This window comes from Trachinotus anak, unplaced genomic scaffold (assembly GCF_046630095.1).
Source record: "Trachinotus anak isolate AG129_WGS33_773 ecotype Australia unplaced genomic scaffold, CSIRO_AGI_Tana_v1 ptg000011l, whole genome shotgun sequence".
Taxonomy (NCBI): domain Eukaryota; kingdom Metazoa; phylum Chordata; class Actinopteri; order Carangiformes; family Carangidae; genus Trachinotus; species Trachinotus anak.
In genome coordinates, this window is record NW_027273862.1 from 25,639,314 (window position 1) to 25,653,053 (window position 13,740).

A 13,740-nucleotide genomic window follows, 5' to 3' on the forward strand; every position below is an offset into this window, starting at 1 on the left:
TTACTGCATTATTCCTACACATGTCCTTTATACAAAACAATCATTTGGTGTGAGGTAAATAGGATGAGTGGAGCAAAGTTAAAATAAAAAAATCACTTTTCCCAGAACTTGCATTTTGATTTTGGGTAATAAGAGTAATGCAGCAAAAACAATAAGGGTATAAAACTAAAAAAGGTTGTAGGCTGTTGCATTTTGTTAACTGTTGAACTTATAATTTTGCAATACATTTTACTTTTTATTGGAAAGGGTTTTGAGTGACTATCCCGTTTTACCTGACTTAAAAAAATTAAGCTAAAATGGGACATTTTTCTAAAGTGAAACCAGCAGGTTTCTAAGCTACCAGATAAAATCATGAGTTGCTATTGACTGTTTTATCTATTGTGTGCCACTGTCACATTACAGACATCTTTTTGTCACTTAAAATTATTAAAGATGATCTAGTGAGTCTGTGTCAGCCACAGTAGCCCAGAATTAGCCATGAATGTTACAAAAACACACAACCACTAATGTGTCTGTGGATAACACACATACATACATACACAAGCAGGTATTTGTGCATGTGTGCATCTGTTGTCAAGAAAATGTATTGCCATTAACTTTATGTGAATCGAAGGGCAAATCAATCTTCTCTCTCAATCCTTTTTTTCCCCAAACGTCCCCTTTTGTTTAGTTCTTATCATTAAGTCCACAAGGCCACTGATGTCATTCAAGGATCTCACCCAAATACCAACGAGACAGGGAGGGATCAGAAAGTCCCCTACCTACCACTGTGCCAGCTGAGAGCACAATGGCAGATTATTCAGACAAAACCCTGAAAAAATACATAAAAATACAAGTGCTCTGAGAAACAAACAAATGAGCATGCGTGATAATCCTGCAAAACATTTTATGGACACAAAAGGGGTCCAAAGCCACAGAGGACTGGAAGTCCTGTGTAGAATACGGAGTGTGGTTTCACAGCACTATGGGATTCTGGGTGATGTGAGCTGTGTTTGCAGAGAGTGTGTTCACAAGGGTATAAATTTTGGCTGATATTGTTGAAATTTGTTAATGTTCTTCCTTATTTTATTAAGTGTATTCACAGGTTGTTTTCAAACAGGGAGCTATGAAAATTGGCTGACTGCAAATCCCTTTTTTAAAGGGGCTATTTATATAAGCTTTCTCTACTGCTGAACATGGCTTCTTGTGGGTGGGGGTGATTGTGGCTTGACAAGGGCTTCATTGCCTCTAGAATACAAGAGGTTATAATATGACTTCTGAGTAGCGCTACGTCTTCAGGACAGATTGGAGGCTACAGTGGATCGCTATCAGAAAGTGACGAGACAGGGTGAGGCTAGCTGGTGAGCTAACGTCAGTAGAAGAAAAGAAGTGACAGAAACAAGAGTTAACTTTACTGTTGCTTTCCACCGCTGGAGACGGCTCTTGACGAGTAAGGCAATGAAGTCTGATGCTTCAATCCTTTATGAATGTTTCCTCTACACTGGTAAGTAAACAGCTGTTAATGGTAATGCTAGCTAAGTAGCAATAGCAAAACAGGCTACAAATGGCTCCCTCAAGTAATAGTTTGGTTTGGTCAGTTTTTTTCATGTATGGTGCATATGATAATTTGAAAACTGAAAAAAACAGCTTGTGTATGGTAATTTTATTTTGTTAAACACATGTTATCATATTTTGTTATAAATGTAGGCTTTTAAATAGATTTGGGTAGAAGATAGTATAACCCACAGCAGCAGTAACTGGTTTATTATAAATCTGGCTGCTGTAGTAGTTGTAGCATTAGCAATATCATTAAAAGAGTGATAGTACAGTAAATGATAATAGTGAAACAGTGGGAGTGGTAGTGATAGTATAATGTTAGTAGTAAGATCTAGTTATAGCAAGATAGCAGTGGTATTATCAATAAAAAAATCAATACAAAACTACTACTACTCAAAACTTAGTGTGAGTGGGGTTGGTGACACTGTCTCCATCCCTGCAGAGAAGCTACTAATAGCTTCATACTACAACAGATATCTTTAGTCCTAATATCATGGTGGATCTCTGTACAGTCTGAAGCCATAACACAGTTTATTAAGTGAAGCTGTAAAAACAAGGAATTGTAACAATTGAGGAGAGATGATGTAAAATATTGCTTAAATATAAACATAAACGTAAGTCCATGTTTTTAAAGACAAAACCAGAGTAATCACTGTGTCTAAGATGGTAAATCCATGTCTGAAATAGAATTCTGCAATATTTTATTAATGGATTTAAATGGTATTAAAACACAATTATATTTTTCTACAGACGTTTGTAGAGCAAATAACAAGATTCTCAGTTTTATCTCTTGACATTAGCCAGACAATCATTTACTACTGGCAACTTTCAACTACAAGTTGGCACTGAGTTCTGCTGGCATAACAGTTAAAGGAAATGCTTACTGACAAACAGTAGGAGCCAAAGGTTAAATAAAACAGTTCTGGCCCCAGAACAGAGCCTGAAGACTCATAATCACCAATGGAGATTAAACATTTCCTGTTTGATAGGTAGAACAAGAACCAGCCTTTGAAAAACAAACCTTATTCCCCAGTCTATTAATTACAATAACATAATTAATCACATCTGACTGTGGACTCAGGTCAAGCAGCGCTAACACTGAGCTCTTACAGGAGTATGCATGTATCAGATGATAATTAATAATCCTGAGAAAGGTGGTTTCACTGCTATGGGATTTACAAAAGACAATTTCAAATCAAACCAAATGCCCTATTTACACTTTTCATTTCAAGTGTCTTGTATCCAGATAAAATCCAGACATTAAAGACACTCTCATTTACATATGCATTTTTGTTGGTGACAAATACAACTGTAATAGGTATGGGTTTCCTGGGCTACTGTACATGCAAAAACATGCAGGGTTGGCACTACTCCAGCCCCGGAAAATGATAAGCTTCTGCACTTCAGTAGTTTCATTACAACAATAACAGTTTAGCTAGCTAACAACTAACTAAAGAACAAACACATAAATTAATCGTAGTTATGGATGATGAACGATCAAAAGTTTTACCATTATCACAGGATTTTACTCACACTACTAAGCTTATTCAGATTCAGGACCAGATAAATACTATGGTCTGCCCTCAGTGTGACTATTTATGTTGAAATCACTGGAGCCATTATTCCCTGTTGCAGTGATGTAAAGAGAATGATGGTTAATTTCAGTGTGACTTTAGCTTCCATTATCACAGGGCAGGCCATATGAGTGATTATTCTCACTTACTAATGTAGTTACACCTGGAAGAAGCAAAGCTTTTGTATGTGTCTTGGAGAGGTGGATGCATCTATAATATTTCAACATCTGGCTGTGGAAGCTATTAAGTTTCAGTGCGCCTTCGATGTTTCTTGGCTCAATTTTTTTTAATTGTCTGAACACGTGACATGAAATATTCAACATACAAAGCAAACTACTCGTATATCACGTAACCTATAAAGAGGAAGCTAGTGAGTGTCTTAGACAACTCCTGGTCTCTTGGTGGAATTGATTTGTCTTAACATGTCAGCTCAGAAGCCTCACAAGATGATGATCACACAGTTAGTAATTTAACGATCCAAGCAGCTGGAACACCTGTCACCAAGCAGCAATTACAAAGTGATCAACAGAAGTGATAAAAAAAAAACCTGGAGAGGTAAGTTTAGAAAAATTTCATCTGAGTCCAGATGATTTAATTGTTGATTATTTCCTGAATGGAGCAATAATATGCACAGCTGGGTGGAATCATTAGCAGATCCATTCTGGGGAAGACTGTGCTGTATGCACTCAAACTGACAAAAAGGAAACAATTCTGTGTTCATTAAAGATGTGAGAGCACAGAGTGTGCTTATGATGTGTAATGACTGCTATAAAAAAAGGAATAAAATAACAATTCACCAGTGATCAAAGAGAGAAACAGCTTCTCCCCTTATGAGTGTTTAGACACAGATAAGAACCAAGACTTTGGCATGGTTTTTAATTTAACCTGGGTGCTAAAAGTAAACATGATCAAGAAATGTTCAGTTCAAACTCAGGTTTTAACTTTAATTTTGTAAATACCAGGTACGAAGGTTTGGGGTAAAATGGCCTGAACAGCCTTGTTTATATTGTGTAATTAAGGAGGAAAAAGGGGAGAACAACCACAGACTTAAGATGCTGTACTATAAGTAGAGGGTAAAATAGCTACTATGACTTGCAAATAAAATTTAAAAACACCCAAATGTTTTAAAGCTGTAAAGTTATTTGATTAAATTTATAAATGAAGTTAAAGGTTACCACATCATCCTCACAAAACTAGCAAATTAAATTAAGTTTCAGATATGCATAACTTAGTTTATTTCCATTAATTTGCACTGCAAAGCTTGTGAATGTGATATAATTCAAGCTTATGCATATTTCCTCTTGTTAATCACTCTGGAGTGCTCACCAATTTTTTCCTTTCTTGACACAATAGTTTGTCTCTCCCATGTTTTCTGTGTTCTGCCTGAAGCAGGATTTTAGTTCTGCAATTTAAGAAGAAGAGGAAAACGTGTGTAGAATTTCAGTTTCCTCTTTTTTTCTCTGTAAATTCCCTGGAACTTGTCTTTTGTTTAATTTACTATGGGTTTCTAACTGTTGAAGTGACTTTACTTTTAACTCTGTTGTAGCAGGAATGACCTCTTAATCTCAGACAACAAACTGTATTTGTGTTGCCATTTTCAGTTTTACTCCCCACTCTGCAGTGTTAAGCAAAGAAATCTGCAAAAAAGTCATTGAACTCTTCTTAATTGTGTCAGTTACAGATATGTCTTTGCATTGTTCAGGATTCATCAACATTGTCTTATTAAACAACCCTGCTCTGACTGCATGCACCTTGGAGCACACAGTCTTATCATCACCACTTCTTTTCTACCTCTCTCCCTCCACCAAACACTTTTTGTCCCTGGATGATTTTACCACCAGCCGTAGGAATATTGCCCCCTTCACAACAAAATCAGCAAACAGTTTCTCACTGCTTTCAATCCCCTTCAGTTAAATAGCCCTCATATAACACCACAAGGTCCCATCTCAATCTTCTGCTCTATTCTGTTTTGGGTCTCTGGAAGGCCAAAACTACCATCCTTGTATAATGTGATGTCCGCTGTAATATCTGGCTTTGGCAGTTTCAGTGTAAGTCAGATCACCCTCGTGAAGTCATGTTTCTTTCCAACTGTGTCTCTTAAAAATGACCCTCATACACTAATAATTTGTTTTGTCACATAGGTTTTGCAGGAGATGTAATTGCTACCAGTTTTATCTTCATTTGTAATGTTTTTTTCATATGAAGGAAGTGGTATGTTTTCATAATGCAAAAATATTGTATAAAGTGGTTGAGATGGATAGTGTATGTGGTAAGGTTTAGGCAACTAAGCACTTTGGAAAATGATGGTCTCAGTTATATGTAATACAAGTTATATGTAATAAAATAACACTATGTTTAATGCCTGAAGTCACTGGTGTCTGTGCACAACCATACAACTCCTTATTCACTCTTGCATATTCATTAATTAAAAATGTTTCCTTATTATATTGATAAAAATGTAATTCAGCTGGCATTACATTTTCCCCTCAATGTATTTGCTATTGCAAATTAGTAGCACACTATAAGTGTAGTATCTAGGAGACAGGATTAGTAGTTCAGTCAGAGGCTGCTACAATTCTTGTTGCAGCATTATTGTAACATTATAGGTAATTTCTATAAATCCTAGATCCTGGATTATGATAACAAAGGATTACTTACATTACACATCCCACTACTGACATATTCACCAGCATGAGTATTCTTAATATTGCCTCTCGAAGACCAGGGGTAATGGTTAAGTACACGGCAAGACAGGAAGGTCCTTCAGGTTTTTACATTAGGGCTATATTGGTGTTCTGATTTCTTGGGATAGGGGGCCTATAGAGAGAAAACACCTCTAATTAGGATGACAGCGAACTGACCAACAGCTCAAAATTAGGCACCCTGCTGTCCCGCAGCCTGCAGGACAGCAGATCTGATTTCACCCCAGTCTAGATAATATTTCTTCATTTAAAGTTGTCCCACTGAGCCTGTTTTGTTTTGTGCCATATTAAAAGGAAATGTAAAATTCATATGTGTTGTGTGAAGGGCAAAGAAGTATTGCTGCAGTCCTCCTCTGCTGTTTAGTAGAGGTTTCCTCTTTCACAAACACCCACCATCTTAAGATGTCCAAATTTGGGCTCACTAATGCTGCTGCCATAAAATCTCTGTCAGTACTTCAACACACCCACTGGCACAGACAGTGAGGAGTGGGAGTATCACCTGGAGAGGGGACATCATAGTAAGAAGTGTGCTCCACTTTTGGCACCCTCTGAACAGATGGCATCAATTAGGTTGTCATCCACTAAGGAAATGAGGATGTGTCCCAAAAGGAAAAATACTGAAGATGGTCCTGCCTGCCATTAAAATGAAGCCACCTGGCTAAACAACAAAAGATCTTTTATTTCATAACAAAGGTCCAGTGGATCGTTTTATTTGGACTTTGCTTTACACTACCTGGATGAATGAGATCATTCTGCGCAGATGAGACTCCGGAGCATTAACTGAACCTTGGCTTAACAGTAACTAATGCCTCTCATTAAAAAGTGGTATGGTATTTCCCCTAGTGTTATGTACCAAGCAAGGTCCAGGCTTGGCACTGGTATATGTTTCACATTTTTGCATTATATCTACACTCAGCATCGTCTGGTCAAAGACAAAGCAGGCCAACGACCTATCTTTATTTTGCCTGGCTATTCACATTTGAATTTTAAATCTATTTGATAATAAAAAATATAATAAATTAATAAAACCTAATGGTGCACTATTTTCTATTTTTCTCTCACTAAGTCAGTTGATTTTACTCAGAATTTTGCCTCTCTCTGTTAATGTCAACAGTAAATTTTGAATGTAAACCATCTATCCATTTTCTGATGCTTATCTTGGGTCGGGGCTCTGGCAGCAGGTTAAGCAAGGTAGTGCAGATGTCCCTTTCTCCAGCAACACTTTCCTGTTCCTCCTGGAGGGCCCTGGGGTGTTTCAAGGCATGCCCATAAAACCTCCAATGGAAGGCACCCAAGAAGCATCCTGATCAGATGCTCAAACCACCTCAACTGATTGCTATTGACACAAAGCTCCCCCTTCACCACAACAGTCCAGTACAGTCCTCCCACTATGGCTGACATTGTACTAATCCACCTGTCAATCTTGAGGCACCTGCTTCATCTCATTTTTCAGCAGAGAGCTATGGCAGCAGACTTGGAGATGCTGACTCTCATTCCAGCTACTTCATACTCAACTGAAAAATGTCCCACTGCATGCTGTAGGTAATAGTCTGTTGAAGCTTGTGATCCTGTCCATGAAAATCACAAATAGGATCAGTGTCAAGGGACAGCCCTGGCAGAAGCCAACACCAACTGGAAACGTGCTTGACTCCCTGTCGAGAATACGAACACAACTCTCACTCCAGGTATATATGGACTAGTAATGGCCCTGGTACCACATACTTCCGCAGTACCCCCCACAAGACCCCAGTCATAAGCCTTCTCCAGGTCCACAAAAAACATGGAGGCTGGATGAGCAAACTCCTACAACCCCTCCAGTAACCTTGCAAAGGTAAAGAGTTGTTTAATTTTTCCACACCCAGGTCAGAATCTACATTGGTCCCCTTGGATCTGAGGTTCAACAGTTGCTCAGAGTGTCCTTTTCAGCACCCTGGTTATAAACTTTCCCAGCGAGGCTGAGTGGTATTATACCCTGACAATTGGAGCACACCCAGGCTCAAAGCATGGCACATTTGGATTCCATGCCCCCAGCCTCCCCTGGATGCACGAGAAGATCATACTGGAGCCCACCTCCAGTTGAAGATCTTGCTAACAGTGGCCTCAGCCAAGCATTCCCAGGCCACCCTCACTACATGTTTGGCTTTACCAGGTCTGACCAGCAGCCTACCCCGCCCTCTGATCCAACTCACCACCAGGTGGAGATCAGCTGACAGCTCTGCTCCTCTCTTCATCCACATGTCCAAGACATATGGCTGCAGAAGACAATCACAAATCTTTCCACAAAGTCAATCATCAATCTTACACTTGGGGTGTTGTGGTACCAAGTACAGTCATGAACCACTTATTTTATGGCAAACCTCTGGTGAGCACAGATGTCCAATAACACACCACACAGGTTCAGATCTGACAGGCTGCTTCTCCCAATTACCCCACCCCAGGTTTCTCCATCATTGCCTATCTGAGAATTGACATCACCTGGAGAACTATAGAGTCCCCAGATGGTGCATATCTGTAATCCATCTTTATTCTATTTTTCTCTTAATGTAACACCTCATCAGTTTGACCAAAAAATAACAATCACTGATTCAATTCACAGGAAGTCAACAACTTAACGGATGATATCAATTTTCAAACATCTGAGCCATTGATCTGCCCCTCTGTGTAAAGCATGCAGTTTATTCACTTAAGATCCCATGTATAATTGTCTCAGTGAGAGTCATCTAATGACTGCTGTGAATATTGCTGCTGACAGCTGCTAAAAGACCATGCAACAACAATAACAACAGTAATGTTATTGGGAGGGAAAAGACCCAACTGAGGATGTAATGGGCTTGCGACCCATGAGAGCTGTATTCAAGGCCAGTTCAACATGCTGCTCACATCCCACAAACACTATTAAAAGTTACAAATGTAGAATTTGTGAGTTTGTGGATCGCTTACAAGACTAAAAATGGCACAAATATAACCAGAAACACATGGCTTTAAAACAGTGGTGGAGGGCAAAGATGCCATGAAGGTCACTGAAAAATAACAACTTAAATAGAACTTGAAAACTTGAAAAAAACAACTCTAAAGAAAAAGAAGTGCTTGAAAAAGGTAAAACAGGGACCTCACATTGATCAGCACTTCTTAAAAGTCAAAGATACAGGGGGAGAGTCAAGAGTTCAAGCAGCTAAAGAAGGAAAAGACCAGCAGGCAGAAACATCCAAAGTAAAATGGCCTAGGGCTACTGACAAAAGGGAATGGAGAAACCAGCGCGAAAACAGCACTAGACTGGCTAAAAGGAAGAGCTGAGAGCAGAAGAGATGAGATGGAGCATGTCAGAGGATGTCATACAGTATGTGACTCAGGATAAAAAAGGTTTGGAGTTCACAAAAACTCAGAGGCAGCACCAGAACCAAAGTGATATAAGCGACAGCAAACAGTTGTAGTGTGTAAGAGAGACAGCTCAAAAACGCAATGGAGAGAGGGATCAGAAAGGAAGATCAGACAGATCAGAATCGAAGTGTCAATAGACTACAAGTAAACAACGAATCATTTGATAGATCTGACTAGAGAAAGTCTTTGAGGGAAATGAAAAAAATCAAAGGACACAGAAGAAAGGAACCACAACAGTATTTTATAAGCACCCTTTTAAATATGTAGAGCTGCTCTTAAAAGGATGACTGGTGTTATTTTTTTCTTTTTATTATTAACAGCATTTCCCCTGAAGATACTAAAAACAACAATGAATTTCTCCTTCCAAAAACATTTGAGCTTGATTTTGCTTATGCTTCAGAGCTCATTCCATAAACCTTTAAAATGTTGCTGCTTTTGGAGGACAAACTCTTTTATTGTGCTCAAGACAGCCAGTACAGTTTATTTTGGTCAGTTCATCAAAAGAAAGAAATGTAGACACAGAACTGTGTGCACTGTTTATTTGCCATGGGACACCATGACACTTCAACAACCTTATTTTTTCCTGAAATAATGATCCATACTTTCTTCATAGGTGGTCATCCAAAACGGAGCAAATCACTGCTATAACGGCACCTGTATTCTGGTAAATGACTTACCTTTTCATTGACATCTCACAGTAACACAATGTATAAATAAACAGAAAAATACGCTGGTGGCTCATACGATCTATCTAAAAAATGAAGGAAATGCAGTCAAGACAGAGACACCTTGTTTTAGCACCTTGTTTCAGCTTGGCAGAGGAAACCAGCCTGCCACCCTTGAGCTGCCTCTCTGCCACTCTGTTACAGCTTGTCTGCCAAGACTTCACCACTCTATCCCTGATTCTCTGACACCCTTTGTCTGGTCCTCTCTTGCTTCTCTGCCACTGCTGGAGCACTATGAAGCTGTGTTTTTTACACCTATTTCTACCCTCAAAAAGTCCAGAAGTAAAAAAGCATATATTGAATCTGGGCAATATATTTTGATATTAACACAAAAGTCCAGATGATCATGTAGCACTGAGCACTAAATGACACATGACAGATGTGTGCTGCAACTATAACAGATTTGGCAATGAAGTGTGGTTAAGATGACTCCATTATCAGAAGCTGTACTCTGATTTTATCATATGAAGGGTTGTGCCTCTCATATTAATTTATGTGTTCTCCAGGTTCTGGATTAAAAAAAAAAGAAAAACTTTTACTTTTAGTTTAATATTCAAGCACTCCACAACCACAGTTTCAGATTTAACCAACAGAAAGCTTTTAGTTTTTGGCAACACTAAGGCATTCAGGAATGGCGCATACTGCTAATCAAATTGCTTTTCAGTCAAAAAAAAAAAGAGTGACATTGTCTTTGTAGTGATAAAAGACAAGAGGGCAAAAATGCCACAGTCAAGTCTGTCACATAGTTTTCTGCTTTTGCTTGTTCCTCTTGAATAACTGTAGAGGCAATGAAACACAGCACGGTGTGTGTGTGTGTGTGTGTGTGTGTGTGTGTGTGTGTGTGTGTGTGTGTGTGTGTGTGTGTGTGTGTGTGTGTGTGTGTGTGTGTGTGTGTGTGTGTGTGTGTTTGTGTGTTATTTTGCAGGTTTGCTTATTGTCACTGCGACTGCTGATGTCTGCTACATATGTAATTATTAGCTGGTGTTGTGAATTTTTCGTCAAAGTCACTTTGACAAACATTTTTATAAGAAAAAAGTTTATTAGACGATAAGATAAGATAAGATAAGATAAAATAAGATAAGATGAGATAAGATCTATGATGATAAATAAATGACAAAATGAAAACTAAAGAAATAAGATATACTGTTTGACATATATGGTGCGAAGTGGTGGTAATGAGGTAGCTCTCCTTCTTACACCTGATACTCACTGCCTACCTCGGGCTACCTGCCTGAACTGCTGTGGCTCACACAGCCAGTGCCAGTGTGTCCATTGCTCTCTCTTTATACATTGATTTTGCCTTGTATAATGGCCATCAATGATTGGGTTTCTGCTATGAATACTGTGGCATGATGATTGCTTTTTGAGAGGAGCTATTTCATTAGGAAATACACACGTGGCCTCCAATGTCTCCACATGCAGTTGCTAAAACAGTTTAAAAAATATATATAATATTCATTTTTTTTCATGTCTGTGCCATATTCAGATACAGCCTAGACATTGAAACTATAGTGGAAGGGGTAAGTATTATGTAACTTTGCTGGTATGTTGTCAGTATGACTATCAACAGATCTTTTCTCTGTCTATTCTCACAGGGAACTGAGATGGCGAAACTCCTGCAATAGCGAGGCAAGAGCCACATGCCTCACACATGCTGTCTGGCTGCTCTAACCTGTCATCAAAGGTGTTGAAATGAAAACCAAGATGTTCTGCGACTGCCACACATACAGAAGATTTAGCTGATGCCTCATTATGCCAGCTTAGCTTGTTTACACTGATCCAGCACTGCGACTGCCTCTGCTGTTGGCTTATTATCAGAACAACAATGCCCCCCCTGTTCTGTATTTGTACCTTTTAATAAAGAATGGCGAGGCAGTGTAAAGGCACAACAATCCTGGTTGGAACAGGCTGTATAAAGGGGCTTAAGACCTCCTTTCACCCACCTCCTCTACGGAATCTAAAAGACAGTCCAGGACAGAGTTGGCCCTCTTGACCAGTTTCTTGAGTCTTTGTCTGTCCCTCTCTGTGCTTCCACCTCCCCAGCTGAACACTGTGTAAGAGATTGCTGATGCCACCACAGTGTCTAAAATATTCTTAACAGTGTCCTGCACACCTCAAAGGACCTGTCTCTTCAGCATATGGAGACAACCTTGGTACTTTTTGTATAAGACATCCGTGTTGACTGACTAGTCAGTTATTTACATGCCCCTACCTTCTCAATATCCAATCACTGGATGTTGTTTTAGTCTGGGGCATCTTCCTGCAGAAGTCTATCACCATCTCCTTTGTGAATTCTTGCTGATCTCTCTGTATTCCTGTTCCCTTCTGACACACATCCAAAGGATGGCTGTATCATTGGAGAGCTCCTGGAGATGACAGATGCCTGTGATATGTCTGAAGTCTGGTGTGCACAGGGTGAGCAGAAAAGGTGAGAGCACCGTACCCTGTGGGACCCCTTGCACTGTAAACCACTGCATCAGACACAAACTCATGAAGCCTCACATACTGTGGCCTGTTGGTGAGGTAGCTGATGGTGGTGGCAGACTACTCCCACTCCCTCTAGCTAGATGGTTACATTGTGTTGTAGGAACTGGAAAGGTCCAAAAACATGACCTCCACAGCGCTGCCAAGGTTTTCAAAGCGTGGGCTGACAACATGACTGCGAATTATGCCTTTGACATCATTTGATCAAGCAGATGATAAAGTGCAGCAAAGTAATGCTTGGTACCAAGAATGTACTGTGCTATTTGACCACTGTTGAATCTGTTGCATACTTAAGTTCAAGGTGACTTACTAATTCCAAACAGGTGCAGGCAAGATTAAAAAATAAAAAAGGCCTCAGTGTGACTGATGAATATGTTGTTTTTCTGGCACAAACTGCCGCCATTAAACATCATCACAAAAATGGAGCCCACTGACTCCTTTACTGTTGTAAATTTGGACAGCCCAGTAAACTGTTTTGTATGAAGCTGCCATGAGAAGAAATGTGACATTTATAATACAACCTGTGATTTAATAATACAACCTGTGATCACCACTGTGTTGTCCTTGGCCTCAAACTTGCTGTCAAAGCGTTCGGTTCAGTTCATTTCAGTTGGTTTGAACTTTGAGCTTGTTTGCAGTGTGTGACAACTAAGTTTGTAACATGAAGGAGCAAAGGGAAATATAATAGTTTGGTGGCATCTGAGATCTTGCCGCAAGCTTGTTAAAAAAACCAAACGAACAAAAAAAAGACACAATGCTTGAAGCAATACCCCTCGTCTCATGGGGCTAACGGGTCTGCAGAATCAACTAGTTAAAGGTTTTAAATTGTTTGCAATCTCTTCATTGCTAAAAATTTGGTCATTGAGTGGAATTCAGCCTCCTGCAGATAGAGAGAACAGGATTGCCCTAAAAGCCATTTCCCTGCATGTCTGTTTACAACAAAGCAAAAAGAAGTGGCCATTATTACATAAGCTTTGCAATCTGTTAAAGTGGAGTGCAAATTTATAAATTTGAAAGAGCTGTAGCTTTGTTGAAGACCATTTATCTATCTGCACTTTTGGAGATCTGGTTAATTCCAGCAAAAAAAGATGGGGGTTTGTATTGAGCAGGCAGATTACAGTTACAATCAGCATGAAAAGGTTGGAAATACAAATGTTGGTAGAAGACCCCAGAATCCCACAAAATGTGCAAAAACTGTTTTTCTCATAGAGCAGACTTGCAGAGCAACATTGTGTTTGCTGATAATGGAAAGTAGTCCAGTGAGTTGTTCTTGGAACAAAGTGCTTGTCACCCGGTTTGATTATCAACCCAGCATCTAACTGAGGCAGCACTTTTTTTTTT

General features: G+C 39.3%; 1 long non-coding RNA gene across 1 annotated transcript; it reads left to right on the forward strand.

The window, feature by feature from the left end:
* Positions 1-844: 844 nt before the first annotated feature.
* Positions 845-5,456, forward strand: LOC139628121 (uncharacterized). The gene is made up of 3 exons (XR_011692693.1): positions 845-1,015; positions 1,279-1,483; positions 4,813-5,456. It is a non-coding gene; the product is annotated as an uncharacterized lncRNA (long non-coding RNA).
* Positions 5,457-13,740: the final 8,284 nt, after the last annotated feature.